The sequence below is a fragment of the Macrobrachium nipponense genome, chromosome 5 (genome assembly GCF_015104395.2).
Source record: "Macrobrachium nipponense isolate FS-2020 chromosome 5, ASM1510439v2, whole genome shotgun sequence".
NCBI lineage: Eukaryota > Metazoa > Arthropoda > Malacostraca > Decapoda > Palaemonidae > Macrobrachium > Macrobrachium nipponense.
The window spans coordinates 5,466,599-5,481,598 of record NC_061107.1 but is presented as its reverse complement, the minus strand read 5'-3'; the positions used below and the strand labels follow the sequence as shown (position 1 = coordinate 5,481,598).

The window sequence follows — 15,000 nt, the reverse complement described above, 5'->3', positions numbered from 1 at the left end:
GTAAAGTAGCTAAGCCTCTGGGCATAACCAGCCCCGTTTCAGGGAATCCCTTCTCACTGTCAACCTTACCTTTCGGAGAGGGGGTGGGGAAGGTAGGATGAAACCCCGTTATAAACCATCTTAGGGGTCCCCACTATAACCCTGCCAAGTTTCATGCTCATCAGACCAGCCGTTTGGCCGTGATTGAGTGACAGACTGACGGACAGAAATAACGCCCATTATAATATAGTAAGAATGTTGTTAGACTCCTCGACGTCCTTTACAGGACTTTTTTCTGATTATGGCATTAGAGGAAAATCCAGAGAGAGGTTCCGGAATTGGAATTTGGGGAATCGTATCATGCTTTTGAAAACCAATTACTGTTTGGACTTCGGAGGGTAAAACAGATTACTTGGAAAGCTAGGAGGGCGGGCGTTGGGAGTGAATGTGTGTTTGCCAGAGAGAGAGAGAGAGAGAGAGAGAGAAAGAGAGAGAACTCAGACTCCATTCGACGAGCAGCTGAAGATGCTTCAGAAATTCAAACAGTCAATACATAAGTGTTATCTTGCTAAGTGATTCCTAGAATGGGAGGTAACAGAGCCTTAAAACGCCATCGACATTAAACCTCATAACCGATTTCTCAATGTTTATCGATGAGTTTAATAAATATCAGCTATAGAGTGGAATTGAAGCAACCAGTAGTAGGCGTCTGTTCTTAAATGTTTCATTTCTAAATCTAAATATTTAGGACCTATAATTTAGAACTGTGAGTAAAAAATCCAGAGGGATTCTTCCCGGTCGGTAATGTCATTGAATCAGAGTCACAGAAATCAAATGTGGGTCTCAAAAAATGCCTGCTTTATAATATAAGTATCTTCCTCTTCTGTTAAAAACTATGAACGGCTCTAATGAAGGAATTTTTTATGACTTCAGTGCCCGGATTATCGCAGGGGTGGGTCCCCTCGTCTGAATGATTTCCCAAGTGGGGAAGTGGATTCGAACCAACCCCGTAATGAGACCTGGGATATTACTGAATGGTAAACCGGTAAGAACTCTGCATAAACACAGAAGACAGAAGGCATTTGGGGGGTGGGGTCTCCCGGTTTAGTTCGGTACTGTGTCGAGCCCGGGATGCATTTCCCACGAGATGTAAGCGGGTACCGGAACATGACCCTGAAAAGTGGGACGCATCATCTCACAAAAACTAATCATGGAATGTTCTTGAACACATATCCTAACCTAACCTAGCCCTCTTAAGCCGATTGGACGTATTAAACGTCGAGTCAAAATGTCTCCCGTATGCCGATTGGACGTATTATACGTCGACTCAAAAAAGTTTTTTTTTTTTAAATTCGCGGAAAAATACTTATAGGCCTACCAGCCAAAAACTTTTGAATCACGTGCCTTGGGGGATGCTGGGAGTTCACGGATCAAGGCGTTGTTTTGTTTACAATCATTACACAGGCGCGCAAGCCCGAATTTTTTTCTTATCGAACAAAAAAGTATCAGTGACACATCTCAAAAATTATTTCGTCACTTTGACATAATTTTTACACCGTTTTAAATTATCCGTTACATGGAGTACTATATATGAAAATGTGCGCAATTTTATTTAGAATACAACATATAAATATTCATGATTGTAGCTTTTATCAGTTTTGAAATATTTTCATATAAATAACGATAAGTGCCAAAATTTCAACCTTCGGTCAACTTTGACTCTACCGAAATGGTCGAAAAACGCAATTGTAAGCTAAAACTCTTATATTCTAGTAATATTCAATCATTTGCCTTCATTTTGCAACAAATTGGACGTCTCTAGCACAATATTTCGATTTATGGTGAATTTATGAAAAAAAAAAAACATTTTCCTTACGTCCGCTCGGTAACTTCCGAAAAAAATCAGAATTTTTTTCGTGCGATTGTCGAAATGTTTGCCGTTACATAAATTGTTATATATGAAAATGTGCGCAATTTCATGTAGCACTCTTGGTGTTTTATATCCCCTACTTCCGTTATTCCCAGGTATTTGGAACCTGTCTCATCCATGTGTTTGATGTTGTTCCCATCTGGTAGCTTTATCCCTTCAGTCCTTATTACTTTGCCCTTTTGTATGTTGACTAAGGCGCATTTTTCTATTCCAAACTCCATCCTGATTTCCCCTGATACAATCCTTACAGTCTGGATAAGGGTATTTATTTCCTTGATGCTCTTACCATACAGCTTGATGTCGTCCATGAACATCAGATGGTTGATTCTGTTGCCTCTTTTCTTGAGTTGATACCCGGCATCCATCTTCTGTAGTATTTTTGTCATGGGAATCATGGCTACTACGAAGAGTAGTGGGGACAGTGAGGCGCCCTGGAAGATACCTCTCCTGATATTAACCTCTGCTAGTCTTGTTCCAGAACTTGTAAGAATTGTATTCCAGTTGCGCATTGTATTTTTGAGGAAGCTGATGGTATTTTCCTCTGCCCCATATATTTTCAGGCATTCTATTAGCCATGTGTGTGGTATCATGTCGAAGGCTTTATTATAGTCTATCCATGCCATGCTTAGGTTGGTTTTCCTTCTCCTACTGTTCTTCATTACCATTTTGTCTATCAGGAGCTTGTCTTTTGTGCCCCTACACTTCCTTCTGCAGCCTTACTGTTGGTGGGGGATGGTGTTTGTCTCCTCTAGGTAATTGTATAGCTTTTCACTGATGATACCTGTTAGTAACTTCCACATTATTGGTAGGTAGGTGATAGGCCTGTAGTTATTATTATTATTATTATTATTATTATTATTATTATTATTATTATTATTATTATATTATTATTATTATTATTATTATTATTATTATTATTATTATTATTATTATTATTATTATTATTATTATTCAGATGAAACCTATTCATATGGAACAAGCCCACCACAGGAGCCACTGACTTCAAAGTCAAGCTTCCAAAGAATATTATGGTGCTCATTAAATTAAAAACGACAGAGGCTAGGAAGCAGTTATTTGACATGTTTGATGATTGGAGGGTGGATGATCAACATACCACTTTACAGCCCTCTGGCCCCAGTAGTCTCTAAGATCTGAAGGCGGACGGACGGATGAACAAAGCCGGCACAATAGTTTTTTTTTTTCTTTTTTTACAGAAAACTGAAAAGTCCTTTGTATTCTCTTACAGTTTTGGTATTAGGGAAGGCTTATCGTAATTACTTCCCATCCCCGATGGAAACTATTTCGAAATATACGAAATGTTTAGTTTATAATCCTCCATCGGTTTCGCAAACTTATTCGTGTTATAGTTGTGTAAGAATTTGTGATGTTTGGTTCGGTTATAATCTGCTTATGGAGGATAAGGCGGCTATAATAGTACATCAGTATGATGCCGATAGTCTCAGAGGGCGTTGATATTTGAGGAAACTATTCGCATCATATTCAGAAATATCAGCTGAATATCACTGCCAATATGAAAAGCTTGAAAAAAAACGTCATATATTAATAAAGAACTCCTATGTCATCATCGAGTGATTTTGGAAGCTATTCTTCCGATATGGGAAGGAATTATTGACGACCGTTCTCGCAAAAAAAAAAAAAATAAATAAATAAATAAAAAAAAAATAAAAAAAAAATAGAAAAGGAATTATTGAGGACTGTCCTCGCAATATATAAATAAATAAATAAATAAATATATAAATAAATAAAAATAAAAAAAGATGGAGAACCACCCAACGTTCTTGGGTCACGGACCAGACTCAATCCGTCCCGTTTCCCTGACCCATTATAAGAAGAAAAAGAAGAAGAAGAAGAAGAATCTTTCCATCAGTCATCGATGTCGATAAAGTTAGTCACCAACAATAGCCAGGCATTTTCCTGACGCGTGATTGAGGGGTCTCGAAGACTGAGTCTTCTTCTTCTTCTTCTTCCATCGCAATCCTGAGGTCTAGGGTTTATTCCTCACGGGAATCCATTCATGCGTCATGGGAAATTCCGCTGACGGACCCATAGCGTCCTCCGAGCTGAATGTGAGCACGGCGACCTACAATGCAGACTCGTCTTGTATTGACGTCAGTGGTTATATTATCGGTAATCTAGGAACCTGTCACTAGGTAAGATTTTATGATTATAAAACAGGAAGAAAAACAGAGCTAAACTGTCCGTTCACGTGAAGATTCAATAGCAAGCCTACGATTTCTTCGCAACGGGAGTTCATGATAAATGAATAGCTAACTTTAACATTGAATGAAATATAAATTACAGAGGCTAGAGGGCTGCAATTTGGCACGTTTGATGTCTGGTGGGTGGATGATCAACATCTCGGTAGTTTTTAAGGTCTTAGGGCGGACAGAAAAAAGTGCGGACAGGCAAGAAAAGTTTTCTTTTGCAGAAAACTAACAATTCGTAGCCCCCCAATCATTTTCGTCTAATAGTTGTTATGGTTTTGCCCCTAAATCTCCAGTTCCTCACGTGTCATTGTGTTTTCCAATTTCGGGAAAATTCAGCTTCAGGAACCTCAAATGCAAAAATACATGATAGTAGTAATTCTGATATTCTATCATACTCACACCGGTATATGAAACTGTATGAAACCGGAGACAGCGCCATCTATTGGCAAAGAAATCTATGCCAATAGATGGCGTCAGGTTGCACATTTTCTGATGCTGTGTTGGGCCGAGTTGAAAACCAGGGAACGATTGTTAGAAGTAAGCATTAAATTGGCATGATTGTTGTACGTTTCAATATGATTCTATCTGCAATGAATCTTGAGTGAAAAACTTGTGTAAATTTGACTGAATTTGTGGTTATGGCGATGGTGGTTCTTGGCTTTGTGACGCACCTGAGGCTCTTGTGGAGATAGCAGGATTTATTTCATTCCTTTCATGTTGGAGATATGTGTAGAAGAATGACGCACATACCATAGGTATACATTCTTGCAGATAAAACCAATTTTTGGAAATGTTACATTGTTTGTTTATCATAGGGTTAAATGGAAATGTAATATCTTTAATCATGGCTCTTGAGTCTCTATAACTACCAGGAGAGAGAGAGAGAGAGAGAGAGAGAGAGAGAGAGAGAGAGGTTTGGGTAGCTTTATCTATTTGATGGCTAAGTATGTATAATAATATCGAGGACTAATGAGAAGTATTTGTTCCTATAACTACAGTAGTTCCTTAAACATTACCACGAGAGAGAGAGAGAGAGAGAGAGAGAGAGAGAGAGAGAGTACAGAGGACTTTGATTGGGCCGATCCCAGGAAGACGCGTACCTTGCATGTAAATTCCAAGCCCTCGTATCGTGGTGTTTTGAGAAAATATGAACCAATAACTCCCAATGGCATTTCACGGACGACGATACAAGATTTCCTCCTCAGATGCAGGTGGATCCCGCGAATCGTTAGCATGCAAATAACCAATCTGCTTTGCAAGCAATTGCCTCCCCTCCCCCACCCAAATGCAATCGGATCGCCATTACTAACACGGGTCACCAGCGGACACGGAAGACGCAAGTCGCGAAAATTGAATCGCGCTTTGTAGGACGGAGCGTTCGGACGGTTATACATCTGCCTGGAAGAACCTGGATGTGAGTGTTTCCAGTATTTCTGGGTCAATGAGCTTCCAGAGGTCCAGTGCGGTGCCGATCGGAATTCGGAACGTCAGGATTTGACTTGGCTCTCTCTCAGACGGTCATATCATTACTCTCAATAGATGAGGTCATTGCTTATACCACCCCACCCCCACCCCCACCCCCTTCCCCCTTTCATTGTCCTTCTACCTCTTGTCCCGTTGCTGAATAACCACTGGTTTCATGCAACGTAAAAACACCATACAAACAAGCAAACTAACAAACAATTGCACTTTTTGTATTAAATTAGTGTATTAAGTTGCTGCTGTTTCCAGAAGACTGTTGCAAAGAATAAATTCTAAAAAAAAAATTACAAAAAATCATGAAAAATAAATAAAAAATATCCAAAAGCCTCAGAAATATGTAAAAATGGAGATAAAAAAAAACGCCGTGACATTTTGAATACTGGAAAGAGATGCATGGGAAAAATCATGGAAATTAGACGAAGAAAGCGAAATAAAAATTAAAATAAAGATAAAAAGTTTTTATTTCATGAATAATTCCATAGAGAAAAATTTCCACTTTCGGAAACGTGTAAGGGAATTCTTCCCTAACAATTGGGAAATTGGTGCGTAATTAGAATTATACAAGTTTTAGTTTTTCCCATCGCTCGTAGATGGCGCCCCATGAACGCTTCTGGTTGCGACTGAAACCAGAAACGTAAATCTTAACTATTTTTATTTAATTCTTTTCTTATATTGATTATTATTTCGTAAACTGTTGTTTTGAATAATTATCCCTTTTATCTCATATGTTTAATTTCGAATACGACGCTATTACTAATATTCTATTTTCCTTGTTCCTACTACTCTATCTTCCTTGCCGACTCGTGAAGCTTTCTTCGCCGTCTCTTGATGACATTTTAGTCAGACAATTAGTTTATTCTGATTCTGCTTCATCAAGCAACATTGAGCTTCCGGGATATTACCAGTTACACCTGTGAAATAGTACTTGATAATTGTTTTAGATTAAGTGATTTCATTTGAAGTGCATCTCATTTTTAAATTCTTAATTCATGTGTTTCTTTAGCCACACAGAAGTAGTGGCACATTCCCCCTCCTGACGTTGGTGTCTTAATTGATGCAAGCCTGCATCCCATTTGTTGCAAGTTGGACACTTGGATGACATTCAAGTCAGCTGCTTCGAATCACGTAAGGGCCGTACGGACTCGTGTGAATGTTTACAGCAGCTGATGACCGTCCCTAGTATAACATTGAAACTAGTATCGTCGCCACAAACATACACCAGTTTACAGCAGGAGCCGAACTACGTATCCACGTCAGTTATTCGGGAAGCTTCTGTGAGATCAACTACTCCCGAGAAATGCATACAAATTAAGTATTGTGTACTGCTACAGTAAATCAGAATCTTAAAGCTTATTTTGTAATTATATTGTTATTTTACATCTACTTTTTATTTATGCCTTTTAATAGTTATACTCATCTGTGCTGAAAGTGAACGCAATTGGTGGTTATTATATCAGGAAAGCCACTACACACTTGGGAACCACCGGTTTCCTTTACAAAACTTAATCATTCTAAACGGATCCTGTTATGTTTTTTATTTTGATTAATTGTCTATGTTCGCTGTAAAAGGGTTTATTCTGGGCGATGAATATTTATTGTAAGGCGAAGGAGATTAATTCACAACAATTGATGGGGCGAATATCTGTTCTCAAGAAGAGATATCCTCTTTTTTTTTATTTTTTTTTTCTTTTTTCAGCGCCTACACGTTTAGAGGTTCATATAAAGAGCAGAATGCATCTTCCATTAAATATACTGAACTGAAATTTCTGAGTTTCATTCAGATATTTTACATACAAACACACATAAGTATATATATACACATACATAAAGACAAAATCCCCGCAGGACAGAGAAGCAATGGAGAACTGCAAGGCCTTTCCACTGTTTCTTTTTCCTTCGTGGATTTTGTCTCATATATATATATATATATATATATATATATATATATATATATATATATATATATATATATATATATATAGGTGTCTTTGGATGAACAGGAACTAGGTAACATTAAAGACTATCAAAAACAAATTTCATGGATGTTATTGAAATGGAGTTTTTTTTTTTTTTTATTCTCATGTTTCTGATCTTATATGAAGCAATGCCATATCTAGTATGTAATGCAAGAAGAATCTTTATCGTCATTAAGTGGTTTACGTTTCTGATACAGTGAAACTATAAACTCGAGTAGGATTCGTTTTATAAGTATATAAAAAAAAATTCTTCAAGTCAACAGGTTTACTTATCTCCTTAACCAATGTTCCCACATCCTCCCTTTTCACGTCCGAAGGGACTCCTCTTGGAAGCTGCATTCATGGTTGATTATGTTTAATGTCGCGGAGATTTTCCCTTTACATTCTATTGATACTTTCATGGTTTTATGCATCTTCGCTAAAATAATTGATCATACACTATGATATTAAATATTTGTTTCCACATTGCTCGAAGTATGCATTGGTAAATGTTGATAATCCTGTGTTGAACGAAAATTTCAAATTGTTTCGTTTATATAGTTTGAAGTAATTACTATACTTTGAAATAATTACTATTGCCGTAATTTTTTCTTATGAATGTTATAAATATCATAGATTTGATATTTGTGCATCATACGTTAGGTTTATTTTGGTTGATAGAGCTTTCACTGTAGAAAAAAAAAAAAAAAAGTTTTTCAACTACGGGTTGTAGTTGCCAGTTAGTGAATTTCGAACGAAATCCTCTGAAATTTGTCGCTTCACTTCTGGAACTTACTATACTACATAGAGGCAAAGCCTACACGCACGTCATAATAACCAGTAAGTTACATTTTTATATTCGCAAGCCAAAATGAATCTCCTTGACAGAGTTTAGTAATATTTACGTAACGGTATTCTATCTTTGCTAGACTCTGCAATTAGATTTTATGAGATAGCTCAGATCAAGTACGTTCTTAATGATCAATAAAGTCACTTGGGCTTTTGCTCGCTATAAATTCTACAGAGGATGCAGAAATAGATTTCTTTTAATGATTAAATCCTTCGAGCTTGCGTAGGATTTGAAATTATTTTCCTCGCTTTTGAGAGAAGGCTTTAAAGTGCTTCACGTGTTCAGTTGTTGAACCCTAACATCTGTCGCAAGAGAGTTATTTGATGTTTGTAGCCAGATTCTTTTTCCCACAATTATCGGGATACTCCTACGCTTCCGAATCTAAATATTTCTCCAAAGATGTCGGAGAGCGACGCATCTCTGTCACAGAGAAATCTTTCCGAGCACTTCTCTCTAATCTGTGATGATTAGTCTTACGCCTGAGGTCTCCCTGTTTATATGAAAAAAAAAAAAGCGAACGCGTTATATATACATTCTGGGTTCCTCCCTCCCACCTTCCCGGCAAACTGCAAAAGGTTGAAGAATTTCGATTCCGTGTCCCAGCGGAGACTGTTATCATTCTCGCGGGTATTTCCTGAAGGACATTTCTGATTTCGTGCAATGCGCTTAATGAATTTCGACCTCTCGTTTCCGTCTCTTGGGATACGCCTGCCAACGCCGCCGTTTGGAACGTCTGATGATGAATTTTCGCAAAGCTTGGAAGGAGGAGTTTCGGTGCGGCAGCAGTTTCTAAAGGTAATTGCATGTCGTTCTTTTAATTACAGGTTTGGCAAAGTATTCCCGTTTTCTCTGGCAAATATCCCCGTTTTCGTTTTCCGGCAGATGCTGCTGTCATCTTGTTTTCTATCTCTCGTGTGCTAAAAGGTCCCTAAGCAAATCATTATTCTCTCTGTCCTTTCATTCATATCAGATCTTCACTGATTAAGAGGATCTTTTTTAACCAGGCACAGCATATTTATAACATCAGCTGGGAGGACACCACAGATAAGAACATTCCTAATTAAATTCCTTCAGATGTTATAAGATTTCCATAGAAATGTTTTATGAGGACCCGACGCAATATTCCAGCTCTGCTCCGGATAATTTGAAGGCAGCAAGACCTGCCCAAATTAGAAGCATATTCTATATATGAAATGTTTCTAATCTCCATTGCTGCCGTTGACTGGCTCTGAGAAGGTCATATTGAACACGAATGACGGAGAGAGAGAGAGAGAGAGAGAGAGAGAGAGAGAGTCCTTACCTTACCTTACACACCTTACAGCTCGTTCGGGTTGCCCCGGGTCCCTCAGTGTGAGGCACCTCTAATTGCTCATGCATCTTCCGGTATATTTCGCATCTTCCAATCTTGGATGGTCTGGGATGCAGAGAGAGAGAGAGAGAGAGAGAGAGAGAGAGATCCCTTACAGCTCGTTCGAGTTGCCCCAGGTCCCTCAGTGTGAGGCAGACTCTAATGTTTACGAGAGAATTGCTAATGCATCTTCCGGTATATTTCGCATCTTCCAATCTTGGATGGTCTGGGATGAAGAGAGAGAGAGAGAGAGAGAGAGAGAGAGAGAGAGAGAGAGAGAAGGCTTCGTCGATTCCAGGGTCAAAATCATATCTTGATTTGCGCGAAAGATTCATTACCAAAAAAAAAGAAAAAAAAAAAACATAGTAGAATGAAACCGAGAAGAAGGCATCCACGCCAAACTGGAGGATCAGATGATTAAACCGAGGAAAGTTTGAGGTATTAGCTTGAAGCGCCAATTCCCGGGTAACTCCTTCTTAAGTAGGAGGAAGAAGTTGTGCTGGAAATATGTATTGGAGGAACTCGCCTTCCACGACTAGGACGATAATAATGCAGAAAAAAAGTCTGTTTCCAAGTCTCTTCGCCTTTACCAGTGAAAAATAAATTGTTAAATTTTGTCTTTCCAAGTCTAAATTGCAAAATTGTTTTCTTCTAAGTCTTATTGCAAAATTGTCTTTCCAAAACTAAATTGCAAAATTGTGTCTTTCCAAATCTAAATTGTAAAATTTTGTCTTTCCAAATCGAAATTGTAAAATTGTCTCTCCAAATCCAAATTGTAAAACTGTGTCTTTCCAAATCCAAATTGTAAAACTGTCTTTCCAAATCTAAATTGCATAATTTTTCTTTCCAAATCTATAGATTGCATAATTCTGTCTTTCTAAATCTCTTCGACGTTACAAATAATGAAAAATAAATTGCAAAATTATGTCTTTCCAAATCCCTTCGGCCCTTTCTAGTGAAAAGTAAATTACAATGAAGGACATCTTATCTTTTATTATTTTTTTCTGTATATGAATCTCGCAATTCAAACCGAAATACGTCGGCAGCAAAAAAGACAATAAAAACATTTACAGGGTTAAATCAATCATTTTTAGGGTCCTAGATCCTCGCTGTCAAATTATTAATCTGCATACACTTTAATAGCTACTAAATTCACTTATATAGCTCTGCAAGCGTAATCCGATCTCTAACTTACTTGAGGCGCGTGCTAAACTCTACAGTCAAATAGTGCCTCGTTTCACCAACGGAAATTAAAATAAATATGCTATATATTTTTAGAAATAATTGTTCTGTAATGTTAACATGCACATTATTTACTTTTTACAATTTCATTCTAATAAATAAAGCATAAATATCCTATCCTAACATTCCCGTACCTTTTTCAGACTTTTTTTAGGTTTTTCCATAGGGCTCTTCTAACCCCCAACAAGAACAACAACAGCAACAACAAATAAGTTTGTAGGCTTACTCCCCGAGTAAGAGAAAATATACTCTAATAAATAAACCATAGATGTCCTACCCTAAAATTCATGTACCTTTAACTCAACGCGAAACACTTTTTTCAGAACATTTTAGACTTTTCCATAGAGCTCTCCTTACCGTCTACACCGCCCCCCCCCCCACCCCCCACCCCCAAAAAACAACAGCAAAGTAATTTTACCGACTTACTCCCGAGAAAGAGAAAAAAAACACATTTGAGGTGCAAGCCTACTATTTTCCTTGGTTTCGTAATCATACAACAAAATAATAAACAAAAATAAATATACAACTGTACCTTAGCGAGAGGTCACGCCATCATGCAGACGTCAGCGGCCATCAACAGCTGAATAAGGGAAAGGAAGTCAAATACTCCAGCGAACAAATCCAGCAGAACAATTTCCAGTTTGGTGCCATTCCAGAATTTGTAGGCGAACTGGACGCCTTTTCCAGCTGCCGAAGGAATCTGTAGTCGTCCCTTTCTAACCTGGAAATGTGAAGGATACTATAAAGAATCCTACTTGGTATGCATTATGCTAATAGTTATTTCCTCAATGATGTATACAACTGAATTGGTGGATTTCACTTCGGGATGATTATTGCTTTAATTATCATTGCTTTAATTATGAAGTCTCCCTCCCTCGTTCGCTATCTATTGTTTCCCGCTGGAATGGTGGAAAATATATTAATAAAACATTCGAGATATGAATAAGAATAACGTATTCTTCTTTTGACCTGATTAGTCGGCCGCTCGCGTTAACATTCTCCATCTGTTTCTAGTCCTTGCATCTTCCTCCACCCGTCTCATCTCACCCATATCCCTCTGATCCGCTGACGTCCCACCTTCCATGTTCTCAGCTCTCTTGATTGGCCCTACCTCCCCTCTTCTTGCTACATGGCCATGGTATCTCAGACGAGCTTCCCTAGTCTTCTCCTTCACATGACATATACCACACATTCTTCTGATGTCTTGACTCTCCCTCCTTTCCAGTAGTGATATTCCAGCAATCCATCTCACCATCCTCATCTCGTTCCTTTCCAAAGGTCCCTCCTCTTTCCTCTTAAGCGCCCAAGTTTCCCACCCCAAAATAAAGCGTAATTAAGTGACCTATAATTGGATGCTGCGTAGTCTATGTTTTTGATTAATACTGTTTACATTGAAAGCCAGTGGGATATGTAAACAGAAAAAAACTTAGTAATTCAAAAATAAAATATTAATAATAAGTTTCATTTTCGTTGCTCCATTTTATGGTAAGACAGCAATCTAAAAGATAGTACACACGGTGCAATGGCCTTTGATATATACATATATATATATATATATATATATATATATATATATATATATATATATTATTATTATATATATAATATTATTAATCTTATCAAGTATATATGTCTATATATATATAATATATATATATAGATATATAATATATATATATATATATATATACAAGGGGCGGGGCTGGAGCTCAAAGAAGATATATCCCGAAGGAAGTAGTAGGGAAAGACATCCTCATCTTTCAACAGTTTATTTCAATGCCGACGTTTCGCGAACGAATTCCAAGCCACATTTTCAAGGCTAAAAATATATATAATTTACGAACATTAATAATTAATTTAATTTAATTTTTATTTAAAATGTCATGGCAACAGCTCTCAATAAAGTAAAAAGTTATAAGTTAAAAGTTAAAATTCAACAGCACCTCCAAGTCAGACATATCAAAAGTATAGGACTTTACTAAAATTTCAGAAACACCTACCATACAAAAGAAAAGAAAGAGTAAACTGACACAATATAGGTAAAATACAGTAAAGCAAACCAGCTGCCCAAACTACGCTATGAACAATTTACAGAGGGACGTTTGGGTATTAACATATATATATTATATATAATAGTATATATATATATATATATATATATATATATATATATATGCATATATATATATATATATATTATATATATAATATATATATATATATATATACACACACGCAATAGTTCGTAATTGCTATATTTCAGCTTCTTTCTCAAAAGGTTCAGATACACGAAACCACGACAAGTATAACGAGAGTTCAGATATACAAAACCACGACAAGCATTAGTATAATGAAAACAATATTCGATGAAATAAGCGTTAGGATTTTAAATACGATTCTCCATAAGTAAGCCTTAGGATTTCAATACAATTCTCCACAATATGTGATAATTTACCAACATCGACGTATGAAATTAAGGCAAAATAAATAAATAAGTAAACGTTAGTGATTGGTCTCGACCATAAACATACCAAACTCGCCCCAAGGTTCCTTCGGAGCAATCAAGTTTCCTGTATAGCATATAATCAAGGCCACCGAAACTACATCTATCTTTCGGTGGTCGTCTCGGTATAATGATGTATGAGCCGCAGCCCTGAAATTTCAACCACCGCCCAACAGTGCCTGTCCTGTATCATTCCCAGACGCACGATCATGGCAAACATTATAAGGTTAGATTAAATATATACTACTGAGGATAGAGGGCTGCAATTTGGTATGTTTGATGATTGGAGGGTGGATGAGCAACATGACAATTTGCAGCCCTCTGGCCTCAAAAGTTTGTATTTTATTTGAGGTTAAAATCTGCCATGATCGTGCGGCTGGCAACGATGTAGGAATATTAACACGTATCTTGGAACGTATATAAACAGTCTTTACCACATCCATTAATCGGAAGGAGAGGACGAACAAGATATCGGCCAATGAAGATTTGCCGCAGTCTTGCAGAATCTGTATTGATTGGCGAAGCCCTTTGATCCGATTTATAAGAGTCTCAGACAGTCTTCAAAAGCGTGATAGCACAAATGATAAGTCTCTCTCTCTCTCTCTCTCTCTCTCTCTCTCTCTCTCTCTCTCTCTCTGGTTCAGGTTCTGAAAGTGAATCTGGGTCTGAATGTCCTCCTGACCTCGTAGTATGTACCTCTCAGAGTTAACTTTTGAAATTGTCAAGGAAAGGAACTTGCTCCAGCAGGCAATTACGAATTGTACGGGGGAACTTTAGCCACGTCAAGCATTCGACGGAAAAGGAAACAAAGACATACTTTGGAAATATATAAGAATATTTTTACTCGAAGTGGCGTATTTATACTCCGAACCGTCTAAAGGAAGAAGGGCTCATCGGACCAGCAGTGATTGAATGACAGACGGACGGTTAGACATAACGCCCATTATAGTATAGTAAGATTACTGACTATTCTTCTGTACTCAAATTGGCTATTATAACTTTTAATGGGGGATTGCTGTCAAAAACGTGGTATTTGTTAAATTGAATATAATATATAAAATGCAGTACAAATTGGATATTGAGCCTAGACTAGGCTTAAGATCCAATTTGTACAGCACTTTGTATAATACATCCAATTTGACAAATACCACGTTTTTCACATGAATCCCCCATTTGGCTTTTTAATAGCCAATTTGAGTACAGAAGTAAAGTCAGCAATGAGAAAAATAGAGAGACTACTATACAAAATAAACGCGGCTGAAATAGCCATTATTTTCAATCTAACTTGTATTAATGAAGGTCTCCTTCCAGCAAATAATAATAATAATAATAATAATAAATAATAATAATAATAAAATAATAATAATAATAATATAGACAAAATGAAGCGTCCTTTGTTTATTGAACTCTCCCGGTCAGCTAGAAATAAATTTGATTCAAGTCACAAATGATTCCAATCTTCCTGAAAACACTTCAGGCACCA

At 37.2% G+C, this 15,000-nt stretch overlaps 1 long non-coding RNA gene across 2 annotated transcripts in view; it reads left to right on the top strand.

The window, feature by feature from the left end:
- LOC135215713 (uncharacterized) overlaps nt 1-6,950 on the top strand; it is a 24,555-nt gene extending 17,605 nt beyond the window's left edge. For both annotated transcript variants that reach the window (XR_010314761.1, XR_010314760.1), the window contains one exon: nt 6,623-6,950. This is a non-coding gene — a long non-coding RNA (uncharacterized LOC135215713). The remainder of the gene's footprint in view (nt 1-6,622) is intronic.
- The last annotated feature ends 8,050 nt before the right edge of the window (nt 6,951-15,000 follow it).